The 17,584-nt window shown below is 40.6% G+C and overlaps 1 long non-coding RNA gene across 1 annotated transcript; it reads right to left on the bottom strand.

The window, feature by feature from the left end:
* Positions 1-357: 357 nt before the first annotated feature.
* Positions 358-16,832, bottom strand: LOC132530615 (uncharacterized). The gene is made up of 4 exons (XR_009543836.1): positions 16,223-16,832; positions 13,427-13,587; positions 3,658-3,887; positions 358-1,090 (listed from the first exon to the last, which is right to left on the bottom strand). It is a non-coding gene; the product is annotated as an uncharacterized LOC132530615 (long non-coding RNA).
* Between the last annotated feature and the right edge of the window lie 752 nt (positions 16,833-17,584).

Below are 17,584 nucleotides of genomic sequence, written 5' to 3'. Positions count from 1 at the left end.
TGGCCACGCTGTACCTAAACAGCAAATCCAACAACGTGTCAGAGGAGAATATTAAATGGCACTCAACATTTATGTCATTCATGGAAGATATCCTTTGAAAAAACTGGATAAATGAGAACAACTTGCTGTAGGAAATGTGCCTATAAAGGCTTGAGGCTGCTGTTAATAGGCTAAGTACCTTTCAAATTGAAGGCAGTGTAGGCAGAGGCCGATTATATCCAAGTGTGAGAACAGTACACCACTTTCAGAAAGGCAGGACGGTTAATTAATGATTAGTCTTTGAGCTCATAAAAACGACACACTCACTGACATGGTCCTATGTCAGTGAATGTATGGAGAAGAAATAGATTTCTGTGGTATATTAAGAAAAAAGTTTTATTTGAAGCTTCAATGTAAACGGAATTTCTAAATTTTAAGAGGGCATACATTTGCAAGAGGAGAAAAATCCAGATGTTCAAGGCCCTGGATCAGGATGTGAAGAATGTGTCACACTGACACATTCACTGAATAAAAGAAAGTCTCTAGGGCAGATTATTTAAAGAAGAGTGACAGCAAAGAATTCCTAAAACTATCAATAATTCTGTCTCTCTCTTTTTAATGAGTGCACACCTATAAATTCCTTTGTTAGTTTTCAATGCACATTATGCTTTTTATTCAAACCCATAATAATAACAGTCTGAAATAATGCTCTTTAAGTTAAGTATAGAGCTTCAAAACAAGGAGCTGCTATTCAACCTCATAAAGCCCTCTGACCACAGCTCTCGGCCTGAACATTCTCCTAGTCAATCAATATTAGCATATCTGCACTATATCACCCTCATTAGGAAATTCGTTCATTCATTTAACGAGGTATTGACAGCCTACTCTGTGCTAGGCATCGTTCTTACAGGACGTCAAGAACACAACTGACAAAAGTCCCTGGGGGCTTGGTGGGGAGGAGGCAGATAATACACACTACTTGGGGATAAGTACCTTGCTATGCAAGGCGGTGATACGTGCTCTAGAAAATCAGCTTCCAGGAGCTGATTGTGGCATCTCTTCTCCAGCTCCATGTTCATCAGCATCAATTCAGTGACATCACGTTGGTAACCTGAAACAGCAAAGTATTCGCACCGTGGAAATGTGCAGATCTTACAAAGTGCAGCTTGTTTTTCTCAGAGAGGCAGCTGATAAACGTTTACCAGCATACCACTGGTGTGATTTTAGATCAAACATTGACATTTGAGCAAAGATATGAATGTGGTGAGGGAGTCAGCCTTCAGCCATATGTCATCTAGGAGAAGAGCATTTGAGGCCATGGAAGAGCCACTGCAAAGGCCCGAAGTAAGGAGCAGGCTGGGGGTGTCCTAGGAAGAGCAAGGAGTCCAGTGGACAGAGCAGAGAAAGTGAGAGACAAGGAGAGTGGTAAAGACACACCGGGCCAGGTAATTTTAGAGCAGATTGTGGAGGATGCTGTAGGCCACTGGGGGGACTCTGGCTTTTACTCTGAGTGTGATGGAAAGCTATTAGAGGTTTTAGAAGAGAGGAATGTGGGATCTAATGTGCCTTTTTTTTTTCATTTATTTTATTTATTTAGTTTTGGCTGCGTTGCGTCTTCGTTGCAGCGTGCGGGCTTAGTTGCTCCGCGGCACATGGGATCTTCTTGGACCAGGGCTCGAACCCGTGTCCCCTGCATTGGCAGGTGGATTCTCAACCACTGCGCCACCAGGGAAGTCCCTAATGTACTTTTAAAAGGACCACTTTGGTATGTTGAGAATAGATTAAGTTGTGGGGAGTTGATGGGAAGTGAAAAGGTACAAGCAAGGCAAAACTATTCTAGATATTGTAGTCTATTTACCTAGGTGAAATGTGATGGCTCAGAGTAACAGTAACAGATGTAGTGAGAAATGGCTGGATTCTAGATATATTTTGAAAGCACCTACAGGAGGTGCCAATTGATTGAACATGCAGTGTCAGAGAAAGGAGTAAAGGCTGACACTAAGACTTCTGGTTTGAACAAATGGAAGGATGGATTTGACATCATTTGAGAAGTAGAAGACTCTGGGTGGAGCAGATGCAGGGGAAGGGAAGGGCGGGACAGTCAGAAGGTCAGTTCTGGACAAACTGAACTTCAGGTATCCATTATGTCGAGTAGGAGATGGATGAATGAGTCTGAATTTTAGGAGCCTGTTCTGGCCTGGAGATATAGATTTGGAAGGCATAGGTGGCATTTAAAGGCTTAGAACAAGATAGTAATGCCAAGGAGTGAGTATAGACGGTGAAGAGACAAAGAACAAGGATTCAGCGTTAAGATACTCCAGGGTTGAAAGGTCAGGGGAAAAAGGAGGACCAACAAAAAAGAGTTAGGAATGAGCAGCCAGAGACAAAGGAGAAAAGCCAAGGGTGTGGCGCCCTAGAAGCCAAGTGAAGAAATTGTTTTAGGCAGCAGGAAGTGATCAGCTGTGTCTAATGCTGCTGATAGCGCTGGTAAAATGAGAACTGAGAATTGATCACTCTATTTAGCGAAATGGAGGTCACTGGTGACCTTGACCAGCGTGGGTTCAGTGGAGGTCCGTGAAGCGAAGCCTCGTTGGAGTGGGTTTCGGAGAGAACTGGAGGAGGGAAATTTGAGACAGTGAGTATAAGAGACTCTTTGAAGGACGTCCTCTGCAAAGTAGAGCAGAGAAATGGGGCGGAAGCCGACAGGGGAATTGAGGTTAAGAGTAGGGCTTTGTTTGGTTTGGTTTAAAGATGAGAGAAATAACGGCAAGTTTGTATGGTGATGGGAATGAGCCAGTAGAGAAACTTCAGTGGAGGGAACTCTAGTCCCTCAACCCTTCTCTTCCTCCCTGCCTGGTTTCATTTCCCTCCTTGCTTCATTTCCCTTGTTAGCCAGCCTGGTCCCATGACTCGCTATTTCTGTTATGCTTTTACTAACCCCCTACAATGCATCCCTTTTGTTACTCCTTCCTTCCCAAGCCCACCATTTTCTTTCTTCTCCAGAGCTCTTGGGTTGCCAGTTGGCTTTACTACAATAGTTTCACGCTACCTAACCTCACTTGAACCTGCAGAGCTGTCCAAGTATTCTTTTCTTCTTATATTCTTTCATGGTTTACTTCCTAGCAAATGACCAACAGTGTTTATTCCAATATTTTAAAAACTCGTATTCAGCATTTATTCAACCCACATTTATTGAGCAAGAAAATGTTCCAGACACTGGAGCCTGACACCCAACCCCCCACTGCTCCCTGGCCTCTTAGCAGATGACCTTTATTCCACTTTCCCGAAATGATTGATGCGAAGTTCTTCAATCTTCTCCCTCACATTCCCAACTTTAAAAGACATCCTCCCCATCATTATTTATAGAAAATAAAGTTTCCCTGCTTATCTCAAAGATTAACTCTTTCATTTTGGCCTTGATTCTGTTACCTCTTATATTTAATCACTTGTTCTATCAATTAATCTCCCTGCATCTTTTACGTCGTCTCCTCCCTTCTTCCCAGAGGGAACAGCTGTACTGGCCTTTGAACTAATCATTCTTTTGCTTTTCTTTGTGATTTTTTCACATATATACACACACATACATGTATAGGTAGATACATACATACACACACATACATATATAGGTAGATATATATGTGTGTGTGTATCTTAATACAGTGTTCACTTTTGACAAACCTGGTTTTGGGTTTTGGACTTTAAAACGCGAGCCTAGCTGTGTATGGAGAAGACGGTTTGCCGCTCCTTGGAGATCAGCTGAACAGACTCTCTGGGTTATAGTCTGGCTTCAGCTTCCCCTGTGGGGCTGTCAGTACAGAAGGTCATGAGTGAGTCCTGGAAACATGGCGTTGGGGCCCGTGGCAGGAAAATGGGCAGGGGTGGAGGCTCTGCATTTGCTTTCTCAGCTCCTACATTAGAAGAAAACACAGAAAATTAATGAATTAAATTTCCCATTCGAGAAGTTAGTATCAAAATATACCCCGAGAAAACAGGAGGAAAGAACTAACAAAGGTATGAGCAAAAACTAAGAAAACAGAAAACAAAGATACAATAAAGATTACCAATACAACCAAAGCTGTTTCTTTAAAAGGACTAATAATGTAGACAAATCCCTGGCAATATTTATTAAGAAAAAAGAGAGAAAGTAGAAATAGAGTTTGCAATGAAAAGGATATAGCAGATAAAAAAACTGAAAATATTTACAATGAAAAACTTAATGCTGAGGCTTCCCTGGTGGCGCAGTGGTTGAGAGTCCGCCTGCCGATGCAGGGGACACGAGTTCGTGCCCCGGTCCGGGAAGATCCCATATGCCGCGGAGCGGCTGGGCCCGTGAGCTATGGCCTCTGAGCCTGCGCGTCCGGAGCCTGTGCTCCGCAACGGGAGAGGCCACAACAGTGAGAGGCCCGCGTACCGCAAAAAAAAAAAAAAAAAAGAAGAAGACAGAGATAACAAATGGCGAGGATGTGGAGAAAAGGGAACACTTGTGCACTGTTGGTGGGAATGTAAATTGGTGCACCCACTGGGGAAAAGAGTATGGAGGTTCCCCAAAAATTTAAAAATAAAACTACCATATGATCCAGCAATTCCACTTCTGGGTATATATCCAAAGCAAATGAAAACAGGATCTTGAAGAGATAGCTACACTCACATGTTAATTGCAGCATTATTCATAATAGCCAACGTTCAGAAACAACCTAGATGCCTTTCAACAGATGAATGTACAAAAGATGTGGTTTATATTTACAATGGAATATTATTCAGCCACGAGAAGGAAGGAAATCCTGTCATTTGTAACAACATGGATGAAACTTGAGGGTATTATGCAAAGTGAAATAAGTCAGACAGAGTAAGACAAATTCTGCATGATATCACTTACACATGGAATCTTTTTTTAAAAAAGTCATAACTCATAGAAACAGAGTAGAAAGTGGTTGCTAGGACTGGTGGGCGGCAGGAGGTGGAGGAAATAGGGAGAGGATGGTAGAAGAGTACAAACCTTCAGCTATAAAGATGAATAAGGTCTGAGAATCTAATGTAAAACATGGTGACTATAGTTGCTGACACTATACTGTATAATTGAAATTTGGTAAGAGAATAGAACTTAAATGTTCTCATCAAATAAAAGATAAATATGTGATAAACAGGTGAGGCATTGGATGTGTTAATTAGCTAGAAGGGAGGAATCCTTTTACAAGGTATATGTATGTCAAATCACCATGACGTACACTTTAAATATCTTATACTTTTGTTAGTTATACCTCAAGAAAACTGAAATTTAAAAAATACCAAGTATTGCCAAGGATATGGCACAACAGGAATGCTCATATACTGATCCTGGGAGTGTCAACTGGTACAACGTCTTTGCAAAGTATGGAAGTGGCCAATCGCCTAAAGATTAGACATTCCATTCTTCTTCCTTGTTTACCAAACCCCAATATTTTTAGAACAGCAATGTCCTTAGGCTCAGTGTATGAATCATGTCTGGTTGGAGCCAATCATAACCATCCTATAACATTTTGCTAGATATGTTTTCCCATTTCCTTGACACCAAGAGGCTGCAACCCCATTCTGGTCAATGGGATGTAAAGGGAAGTCTGATGAAGAACTTCTGGTTGCTAGGACACGAGAGTCCCCAAGGGTGGGGGTAGAGGTGGGGGGGTTCCCTTTATTCTTCAAACATGTCCCCATCCTAAGTCAGTAGTGGTCTACCCTTAGAAAAATAGGAAGGTTTTTCCTCCCTAAAAAAAAAAAGAAGCCCCCTTTTCTACATACTCTTTTCTCTTGTTTGGGACACTGGAATGAGACTGTGATGCCTGGAGTTGTGGAAGCCATTTTGTGATCATGAGGTGACAATCAAGAGGACCAAAGCCATCACACTAAGGTAGTAAGAGTTGAAGGATTGAAAGTGACTGGGTCCTTTGTTGACAATGTTAGATAATTCAATCTTTATTTCACAAACAACTGTTGGTGAGCTTTTCTGTATCCTGTAATCAAAAACTTTCCTGATAGAAAAGTTGTCTAGTAAAATTAAAAAAAATAGCTTACGATCCAGAATACTTTGACTCCTAAGTATTTACCTTAAATAATCTTTACAAACATGCACAAGAAAACATATCCAGAGATGTTCATCTCAACACTGTTTGTAATGATGAGAAACATCAAAACAATCTAAATATTCATCAACAGGAAATATGGATAAATAATTTGAGGTCTATTCATACAAAAGAATACTATATAGAAATTTCAATAAATAAACTGGAGTTACATGAATCAATACACTAAATCTTAAAAGAATGTTAAGCAAAAAAAAAATGCAAGTTGAAAGAGGATTTATATAGTATGTTATATTTTGAGAGAATTTCAAAACATGGAAAGCAATATTATATGTATTTTTATAGATGAATTAATATATAACACAAATGGAAACCATGCACAGGAATGTTAAATATCAGATTCATTGTAGTATGTATTTCTGGGGTGGAAGGGAAGGAAATAGTATACAGGGGTCTCAACTCCATCTATAATGTAAAATGTAAAGTGTGCCATGAATACAAATTATTATAGAAAATAACAGGAATATTCTAAGACTTCTCAAATGGCACAAATGCTTCAGCATTTCATTACTTTATAAGTCACATCAAGTCCTCCTTGGCTTACTCCAATCCTCATACATCAAAACTTACAGTATTTGAATTGTAAACTTTTGAGGCCTATAGTTAGTGAGAAATAGCAAACAGAATAAGTGATGTATTAGAGGCTCCCAGGGTAATTTTTGCTGGTATCAAAGTAACTCAGTGAGCCATAAATATCATTTCAATGCTAGTCACCATTCTTTGCAAAGTGCACCAATCCCTACAACTCTGGATTTAATGTTCTCATAATCTTTTATCCCCTAGGACAAGTTGTAAAACTGTAATATCTTCATTCAATTTTCAGAAAGGCTCTGCATTTCAAAATCACAAACCTTTCCCAAGTTTGGATATTAAGGCAAATAAGAAGCTACAGGACTTCCCTGGTGGCGCAGTGGTTAAGAATCTGCCTACCAAAGCCAGGACCAGATGGCTTCACAGGTGAATTCTATCAAACATTTAGACAAGAGCTAACACCCATCCTTCTCAAACTCTTCCAAAAAACTGCAGAGGAAGGAACACTCCCAAACTCATTCTATGAGGCCACCATCACCCTGATGCCAAAACCAGACAAAGATTCTACGAAAAAAGAAAATTACAGACCAATATCACTGATGAATATAGATGCAAAAATCCTCAACAAAATACCAGTAAACAGAATCTGACAACACATTAAAAGGGTCATACACCATGATCAAGTGGGATTTATCCCAGGGATGCAGGGATTCTTCAATATACACAAATCAATCAATGTGATACACCATATTAACAAACTGAAGGATAAAAACCATATGATCATCTCAATAGATGCTGAAAAAGCTTTTGACAAAATTCAACACCCATTTACGATAAAAACTCTCCAGAAATTGGGCATAAAGGGAACCTACCTCAACATGATAAAGGCCATATATGACAAACCCACAGCAAACATCATTCTCAATGGTGAAAAACTGAAAGCATTTCCTCTAAGATCAGGAACAAGACAAGGATGTCCACTCTCACCACTATTATTCAACATAGTTTTGGAAGTCCTAGCCATGGCAATCAGAGAAGAAAAAGAAATAAAAGGAATACAAATTGGAAAAGAAGTAAAACTGTCACTGTTTGCAGATGACATGATACTATACATAGAGAATTCTAAAGATGCCTCCAGAAAACTACTAGAGCTAATCAAGGAATTTGGTAACGTTGCAGGATACAAAATTAATACACAGAAATCTCTTGCATTCCTATACACTAATGATGAAAAATCTGAAAGAGAAATTAAGGAAACACTCCCAGTTACCACTGCAACAAAAAGAATAAAATACCTAGGAATAAACCTACCTAGGGAGACAAAAGACCTGTATGCAGAAAACTATAAGACACCGATGAAAGAAATCAAAGATGATACAAACAGATGGAGAGATATACCATGTTCTTGGATTGGGAGAATCAGAGTGAAGTAAGTCAGAAAGAGAAAAACAAATATCGTATATTAACGCATATATGTGGAACCTAGAAAAATGGTACAGATGAACTGGTTTGCAGGACAGAAATTGAGACACAGATGTAGAGAACAAACGTATGGACACCAAGGGGAGAAAGCGGTGGGGGGTTGGGGTGGGATGAATTGGGAGATTGGGATTGACATGTATATACTGGTGTGTATAAAATGGATGACTAATAAGAACCTGCTGTATAAAAAAATAAATTTAAAAAAATTAAAAAAAAAGAATCTGCCTACCAATTCAGGGGACATGGGTTCGAGCCCTGGTCTGGGAGGATCCCACATGCCGTGGAGCAACTAAGCCCATGTGCCACAACTAGTGAGCCTGCACGCTGCAACTACTGAAGTCCGTGTGCCTAGAGCCCTGCTCCACAACAAGAGAAGCCACCGCAATGAGAAGCCAGCGCACTGCAACGAAGAGTAGCCCCTGCTCGCCGCAACTAGAGAGAAGCCTGCACACAGCAACGGAGACCCAAAGCAGCCAAAAAAATAAAATAAAATAAAATAATAAGGGGGGAGGATAGATAAATAAACCTAAAATTTTAAAATTAATTAATTAAAAAAAAAAGAAGCTACAAGGGGGTCTTATCTGGCAATCCAGCGGTTAAGACTCCGTACTTCCACGGCAGGGGGTGTAGGTTCAATCCCTGGGCTGGGAACTGAGATCCCACATGCCGTGCAGTGTGGCCAAAAAAAAAAAAAAGAAGCTACAAGGGAATTCAAGTTTATTGAAAAAGAAAAGACATGGGAGAAAGCACTGTTTGTACTAGGCAGTCTTCATTCTACATTGAAGGACACATAAATATCCGATATAATTAACATTTCACTCTTTCTGGAAGATTTTTCCAAGTGTCTTAAGAGTAATATTTCTTGCATAGATTTTAAAGTGAAAATTTGCAAAACCTTTTTAGACCTTTGTGCTGAAAGAATTATGCAGAAATGAGTTGTGACAGAAGGAGACAAAGAAATTCCAAAGTCCCATGTGAGGTAAACCAGAAGGGGTCAGGGGATTTTGGATAAATGAGAACTGATCGATCTGTGAATACCCCGATTGTGAGTTCAGGACGTAGAGGATCAAAGAAAGAAAGTGCTCTTCGCAACCTAGCGGGCAGGAACTGCTGGGCAAGTGACCTTGGCCACCTGCAGAGGTCCCAGAAATGAGTGGCCCTACTCTGCCTCCTCAGGGCGAGTGACTACAAGGTCTAGCAATTCCCTGGCAGACAGGATCCCTTAAGAGTAGTGCTGACTCCAACATAGTGATTGTATTCTGGGTTAAAAGGACCATGAGCCTCCAGAACATGGACCAGAAAAAACCCATCCCTTGAATCCAAAGGTTGGGAGGAGAGTGTTCTAGTTCAGTCCAACTGTGGCACTCCTGTTAGAAGTTTCTGCTGTGAGAGCTGACTGTCCAGGATGAGCCCATAAAGTGACAGTGGGATATCCACAGGCAAGGTCTGGGAGGCTGTTCAAGCCAGAGAATTGGAATGTAGACATCCCAGAACACGGGGTGAACAAGGAAGTGAACAAGGAAGGCAGGGATGCTGAAAAAAGAGAGGATCTACAGAGAAAAAAAGATGAAGTTAGGATGAAGAGAGATGATGAAGATAAAGAAGGCCAAAGGTCAAAGGGGTAGGATGAGACAATAATGAATATAATGTACAGAATCTAAAAGGTAAGTTCTGGTGGGCAGGATTAGGCAGTAGAACTGAACCCCTGTGTCCTGCTCAGCAGGGCTTCCATCATCCTATGAACAAGAGTGATGGACCCAGAGCCTCGGCCTCTACCTCCAAAGCCCTTTGGCCCTACGGGCTAGAGTTATGGGCCTTTTTGTAGGCGTCTCATTTACAGCTCCACTCTGCCTGCATCCCCACCGCACTATGCACAACAGCTGACATAAGACTCCCTCTTGCTCCTAGTTACTCCACTTCGGGCGCTGACTTATCCCAGTGGTCTCCAGTGAGTCTGAGCTCTGTTATTTCCAACTTTCCACTTGTCCTTCCCACTTTCTCAATTCCAACAATCTGAATTCCTGGCCTTGACCTTGACCACACTGACCTCTGGTATTCTGTCTAAAGGCCAGCTTTTGGCCCCTTCTCATTTAGGAAGGAGCTTCCTGGCAGATGCTTTGGGGTTCTACCTGCACTGCAGAATAAAACAGTGATCGGCACAGTCAAATAGAGCAGAATGTCAAAGAGAAAGAATGAGATGGAGACAACATCATGGGTGATGCCTGAGTGTGCAGTTTCAAGAGCACAAACACGGATGGACCTGGAGGTAATTATGCTTGTGAAATAAATCAGAGAAAGACAAACACTGTATGTTAGCTCTTATATGTGGAATCTAAAAAAGAAAACAAATGAACGAATATAACAAAACAAACATGCTCACAGGTATAGAGAACAAACCAGTGGTTACCACTGAGGAGAGAGAAGTGGGGAGGAGTAAAATAGAGGTATGGGATTAAGAAGTACAGACTACTACGTATAAAATAAAGAAGCTACAAGGATGTAATGTACAGAATGGGGAATAAAGCCAATATTTTATAATAACTTTAAATGAAGTATAATCTATAAAAATATTGAATCACTATGTTGTACACCTGAAACTAATATAGTATTGTAAATCAACTATAGTTCAATTAAAAATAAACAGCTCAGTGGTTCTCAAAAAAATAAACAAAAAAACCCTCCACAAACTTGAGAGTCTAAAAGAAAGGGAGGGGCAGGAAAAGATGAAGATAAACCAGAAAACAAAAGAATGGCCACACGTAGCAAGTAGGCTGAGGCAGTTTTCTGACCCACTTCTAGGTGTCTTTATTTCCCTCTTACCCCAGAGGGAATGGCTTTCTGAATAAGACCAGCGGAAACTTTCAGGGGAAAGGCAATTGGAAACGCCTGGCTTAGGTGACATGCGTAATGAGAAGGCATTTCCTTACAGCAGTTTCTGATAAGGACATACTTTCACCTGCTGTCTGTTTACTGCTCCTTCAAAGGAAAGCTCTGGTTGCCCTACTGAGTTCTAAGCTTCAGGTATCCTAGCTGTCTTTTCTTGTCCCTGCTAACCAGAGAAAGAGAGAAGCTCTTCATGTCCCTGTTCTGGAATTATTTTTTCTAATCTAGTTTGGGCAGTCAACTTACTTTCTCAACATCCTGTTCTTGGCCTTTAAATCTCAGTCTGAAACAAGAGCTACTGTATTGTGTATTTGAAAGTTGCAAAGAGAGTAATTCTTAAAAGTTCTCATTCAAAGAAAAAAATTTTTGTAACTATGTGTAGTGATGTGGATGTTAAATAGACTTAGTGTGCAGATCATTTCACAGTATATACATATATCAAATCATTATGTTGTACACCTGAAACTAATATAATATTATATGTCAATTATATCTCAATTAAAAAATTAAAGAAAAGAAAAATATTTTTTTTTTTTGGCCGCTCCGCGTGGCTTGCAGGATCTTAGTTCTCCAACCAGGGCAGTGAAAGCACCAAGTCCTAACTACTGGACCGCCAGGGAATTCCCAAGAAAATTAATTTTTAAAAAACAGACAAATAAGCATAAATTGTTCATGTTTGCCAAAGTAGTTGCTCATTTTAAATGGTATCACCATAGACTATCTTTAAAATGTACTGAACATAGGTTTTCCATAATTATTAATTGACTGGCTCCCTGAGAGTAATGTTCATTTCAATGATTATAACCATTCTTTTCTCCTAACAGTCACATAGATAAAAATCAACATCCTGGGATATATATATATATATATATGTATACATATTTGTAGATTTTTTTCTCAGTCAAAATTCGACATCACAGTTTGGTTTGGAAAGTAAGTTTGCAAGAATTTCATGGAGTGTAAAGAGACCCTCCTGTCCTAAATTACAGTGTAGGTCTTTGGATGGAGTTGCTTTGCCTGAGAGAAATAAACAAGTGCTTAAGGGTAATAGCACTTAAAACATTCCATACAACACTTGTAAATTTATTCTCACATGTCCTCTGTTCTTTCAGGTGGACGGGGAACACCTGTTGGTTGGCGGTTCCTATCAGAGCCAGAAAGCGTGTAAACAAACGTTACAATTTGTATTATTTTCATCCCCTTCAGTAACTGAACCTTGATCACCTAATTTGTGTCAAGTGGCTTCAGGAGGCTGCAGGCAGGCCGGGAATTTGTGCAAAGATCTATCAGACCCTGGAGACTTCCTAGAAGTACAAGGTCAGTGGGAGGGATAAGCTGCCACTCAACTACTCTTGTTGTACATCAGTTCAGTTTCCCTTCTGTTTTTAAAGTGGCCTCGGGGAATGGGACATGCGTCTTTACTGGAAAGAACAAGGGCTTGAAGGCCCAAAACACCAGGCCTGATTCTCTGTTCAATCACATAATAGCAGCAACCTTGGGCCGATCAATTAACTGCTCTAATCTCCAGTTTTCTCACCTGTACAGTATAAGTTAACATCTCCTAGAGATTTTGCATGAGTTGGATCAGTGTCATCGGGGGGCTCCTGGAGTCAGATTAGTTAGGGTTCAAATTCTGGCTCAACCACGGATTTGCTGTGTGAATCTGGTCAAGTTGCTTCAAGTCTTTAAAGCCTCAGTTTCCTCAATATATGCAATATTCATACAAATGATTCCTAACTTATTGGGTAGTTGTGCCGAGCAAATGAGATTATCCTTAGAATGTAGCATAGTGCCTGGCACATAGCAAGTGTTCAAATGAATGTTAGCTGTTATTATAGGAAGCACCACTCACAGTAAATTATTTCTGGTTCTCTTAACCAGGTTGCAGATGAATAGGACAGGAGGCAGTTGTGCTAGATGTGCCCAAAGGCAGACTCTTTTCTACACAAAGCACTTCATTCTCTTTTTCCTTTTTTCTCCTTTCAAGATTGTTCTGGTACACATTAGCAAAATGCCTTGGGGGAAGGGAGCCTAGAAAGGCTTTAAGTGTAAGTATTTCCTTCACAAGGAAATCCATGTGCTTTCAGAAGAAGCTGGGTCTTGGAAAGAGGCCAGTTAGATTAAGCGCCTAAGACTGTAAATAAAGCACAAAAGAGGAGACTCTGTGAGTCCAGATTTAAGACAGATCATTAATATCTTCATTAACGTTTTTCTTTATGTGCTTTTTAAAAAGTATGAATTGTGGTTGGTTTAGAGGTTGAATTTTATTTAAGAGGTAATTGTGTAGGTGTTTCAAACTATAGAATAATGTCCCTTTTGGTAGTAATTAAATTTTTAGCTTTGGAAAAATGTTCAGAGTTCAGATAATTAGCGTGAAGGTTTAGGTTGAGACCATGGCCTTGCGCCGCTGCTGACCCCAGGCAGACGCCCACACCTACCAGCCTTGCCTGAGCCCTCTCTGGGTTCTCAGGAGATTCTGCAACGTCCTTACTTTGTGGGAGCGTCCTCAGTGCTCAGCAAACACATCTAGGACTGGGTGTCATCTTTACTGTCTGTGTGTAGCAGCATTCCCCATCACAGGCCGATTCTGATGTTCATTCTGTGTTCGGAAAAGATGGACAGATTTATGATTTTCACTATAATGACTTCTGCAGAGTTTTGCCATTTTTTAACTCCCCCACTTTTCCTTTTTGTAAAATGACTTTCTCATCCCCAGACATACTAAATGAATATAAAAGTGATATATCGTGGTTACCAGGGACTGGTGGAGAATAGGGAGTTATTGCTTAATGGTGAAGAGTCTGTTTGGGATGACAAAAAAGTCCTGTAAATGGCTAATGGTGATGTTTACACAACCCTGAATGTACTTAATGCCAATGAATCATACACTTAAAAATGGTAAATTTTATGTTGTGTGTGTTTTAGCATGATAAAAAAAAGTGCTATTTCAACATCACAGTTTCATCAATTTATATAGACAATATTTTCTAGTCGGAGAGTATCAGGTGGCCCAGGTTTTAACGGGCTGCCATTTGGAGATAGAAACCAATAAAATGCTCCCTTCCTTAGGTAGCAGGGACCCTACTAAGGTGACCAGAATGCTGTGCTCCCTTATTAGCATATTAATTCATTGCATAGAATTAGATGCTTTGAAAGTACTTGAAGGTTTGCCATTTTTTGAAATTCTAAGCACCCTCCTTTCAATGTCATCACTTAAAGGCAGGGTTTTCACAAATGGCTTAGTTGTCAAGAGAAGGATAGGTGTAAAAGACACATCTTCTCACTTGTGAGTCTGTTCTCAACCTCTCATTCCAGTTAATGAAGGTTTTGATTGGCTGTGTCCCATACCAGGATTTAATTGGGACATTTATATTTTAAAAGTAAATTAATTCTCCTGGAAAAACATTAAAATGTTTTTGAACTTCTGGTGCTTGAAAAATATTGGCAAAATCATCTCCTAACACAGGAATGGATTATTTTCTATTTTTCAGAGGAGGGTGACTAGACTAAAGATAGGGAAAGGTGTCTTCATGTGACTTCAGGAAGAGTCGTGCCTATGGAACTGTGGTTTCTTCTCTCCCTCTCCTAATTTCCTTCTCTCTCTCTGTCCTCGACCTTTGCTTCAGCACCTATTTCTCTTTCTCACACAGGCACAGTGTTATAATAATCATACTTCACATTTGTCCAGCATTCTTTTCTTGCCATGCGTTCCTTGAAACCACCCTGTAAGGTAGAGGGTGATTAAGGCAAACAGTATTGCCATTTTACAGACTTTTTAAACTGAGATAGAGAAAGGATAAGTGACACAGCTAGGTATGGGAAGATGCAGTCCTAAAACCTGTCCTGTGGCCCCAGTCTAATCCTGGTTCCATAGCTGTAGCCCGGATTCTGGGGAGCATGCAGTTCATGGTGGGGACAGGGACATGGCACCACCAGACATACGGCTCCAGTGACGGTGACAACAGGCAGGTGTGGTGCTCAGCACAGTCATCATTAAGCGCCCCTGAAGATCCTCCCAGGAGCTCCCATCCTGGCTGTTGATCAGCTCCCATCCATCCATCCATCCATCCTCTGTGCAGGATGAAGGGGAGTGTAGGAGGTATTCAGCTGGGGGAGGCCCGGAGGCACATGTGCCCTCTGGATTCTGGAGACTCCTCTTAGAGGCTAAATTGACAACTGAGTTCAGCCATTTTTGTCCGGATAGCTGGTGATATGTCACAATAAAATTATTTCTCAAAGATAAATTCAATTGTCATATTGAATGATTATCCAGTTAATTCTAGCTACACAGATACTGCATTTATATATTTATTATATTTTTTTGGCTGCATTGGGTCTTCATTGCTGCGCGGGCTTTCTCTAGTTGCAGAGAGCAGGGGCTACTATTCACTGCAGTGCGCTGGCTTCTCGTTGCAGTGGCTTCTCTTGTTGCGGAGCACGGGCTCTAGAGCGCAGGCTCAGTAGTTGTGGCGCACGGGCTCTAGAGCGCAGGCTCAGTAGTTGTGGCACACGGGCTTAGTTGCTCCCTGGCATGTGGGATCTTCCCGGACCAGGGCTCGAACCCGTGTCCCCTGTATTGGCAGGCGGATTCTTAACCACTGTGCCACCAGGGAAGCCCAGGGTAACAATTTAAAAACATGTTTCCAGTTCCCTTCCCTCAAAGAATCAATTTAGTTATGTAAAAATGCAAAAGATTAACAAAATCACCTTAATATTATGATTAACTGATACCTGTCATGCTGGATTGTTATAACTTAAGAACACTTCACCAGCTTCCCAAATCAAATCTGTAGTTTCCCTTTTTATTGTATTTAAAAAAGAAATCTTGGTATGAGAAGCCTGAAAGAAAACTTTCAATGTGCACCAAACACATTTCTAGCTTTTATTCTCCATTGCTATTTGCAGTTACCCAGAGAGGGAAAGTACTGTAAGAAAAATACCACCCAGAAAGATCTCACTCAGGTCACAATTCACATAATTTTTCCTAAGATGCTCAACTGTGACAAGCAAAAGCCAATTCAAAGATAGATCTTTGGGGCACCCTCTGGTGGCTGAGAAGAGTCAGGAGCTGTGTCCAGACTCAGAAGGCCAGTGAGCTTTGAGGCTTTTTAAAGTGGCCATTACTAAATTTTTCCATTCACCATTGAAAGTGTATCCAGATCAGGAAAGCAGGAGGGAGTGGAAAGAATTTGGAATCACAAGACTTGGATCTGAGTCAGAGCTCTGTCACTTACCAGTTTTGTGAACCTATGTCTAGCTGGTCAGTTTCCACAGAGCTGAAGTTCAATCTGGCATTTCTCATTGGAGATAAGAGGCAATGTCAAAACTAGAGGGGTATATGATTCCATTGTCCAGAAAAGGCCACTCTATAGAGACAGAGAGTAGATTGATTAGTGGTTGCCTGGGGTTGGGGATGGGAGTGGGGATTAATTGTAAATGGACAGAAAAGGTCTTAGTGGGGTGATGAAATGTCCTAAAACTGGATTGTGGTGATAGTGGCACACACAGTAAATTTACTAAAAACCATTGCAATGTATATTAAAAATGAGTGAATTTTGTGGCCTGTAAATTATACCTCAATAAAGGTGTTTTTAAAAAAACAACAGGAGGGAAAAGCAGAGTGGATAACTCGTAAATGTAGGTACAGAGCTAGGAAGCCTGGGAAACTGGGTAGAAGGAAAGGTGAATGTGGAGCTCGGATGGGGGTGAGCAGGAAAAATGCCTAGGACAGCTGCTGCAGTTTGGAACTTATTTTGTCCACTTTCCGTTGTCCATAGCTCGTGCCTAGGTGGGTGGCCTGAGGTCCGCAGTCTAGAGGCAGAAAGGACACTGCTTCCCGGCTCAGATTCCTATTGCAGGTAGAGGCAGGGCTTCCATGAACTCCAAACGGAAAGTCTGACCATTCAGGGGCATTTCTGATGGAGGGAAGACCATTAAAGCAGACAACTTGATGCAGTTGCGTCAAAACGACCATTTGGAAATATAAAGACTGTGTTTTCTTCCTAGCTTTTCTCCATCATAGGTAATTCAGTACGGTTGGGGAATAAGATGAGATTAAGGAATGGGCTGGGGAGAGAATGTCTATTTTTTACATTACTTACTAATAGAAAACTTGAAAGTGTAAGGATTTACAAAATTACCAGAAGAAAGTTCACGAGAATATCTATGTAGAGTTGGGTAGAGAGAAATTTGTTAGGAATAATGCCCAAACCAGAACTCTGAAAGAGGTGATAAATGGACTTGGTTAGTTTAATAAAATAAAATAAGAAGAGAAAGAAAAAGGAAAAGAAAAAATAAGACACAGATGACATACTAGCAAATAACATTATATTATATGTACCAAACAGGTACATATCCTCAATGTAACAGACACAAACCAGAGAGAAACGGGCAAAGGATGGGTACAGATAATTCATGAGAGGAAAAATAAATGAAGAGATACAATCTGTCAACATCTGAAACAGCATTTAACCTGGCTACTTACTAATAAATGTTATTAAGAAAACAATGAGCTATTTATCACCTATGAGATTAGCAAAGATTAAGAAGATCGATGTTGATTATCTTCAGTGCTCTGGTAAATTGGTACAGCGTTC

The sequence above is a fragment of the Lagenorhynchus albirostris genome, chromosome 12, assembly GCF_949774975.1.
Source record: "Lagenorhynchus albirostris chromosome 12, mLagAlb1.1, whole genome shotgun sequence".
In the NCBI taxonomy this organism is placed as follows: domain Eukaryota; kingdom Metazoa; phylum Chordata; class Mammalia; order Artiodactyla; family Delphinidae; genus Lagenorhynchus; species Lagenorhynchus albirostris.
Note: the sequence above shows the minus strand (reverse complement) of the source record. Positions and strands in the feature narration are given on the sequence as shown.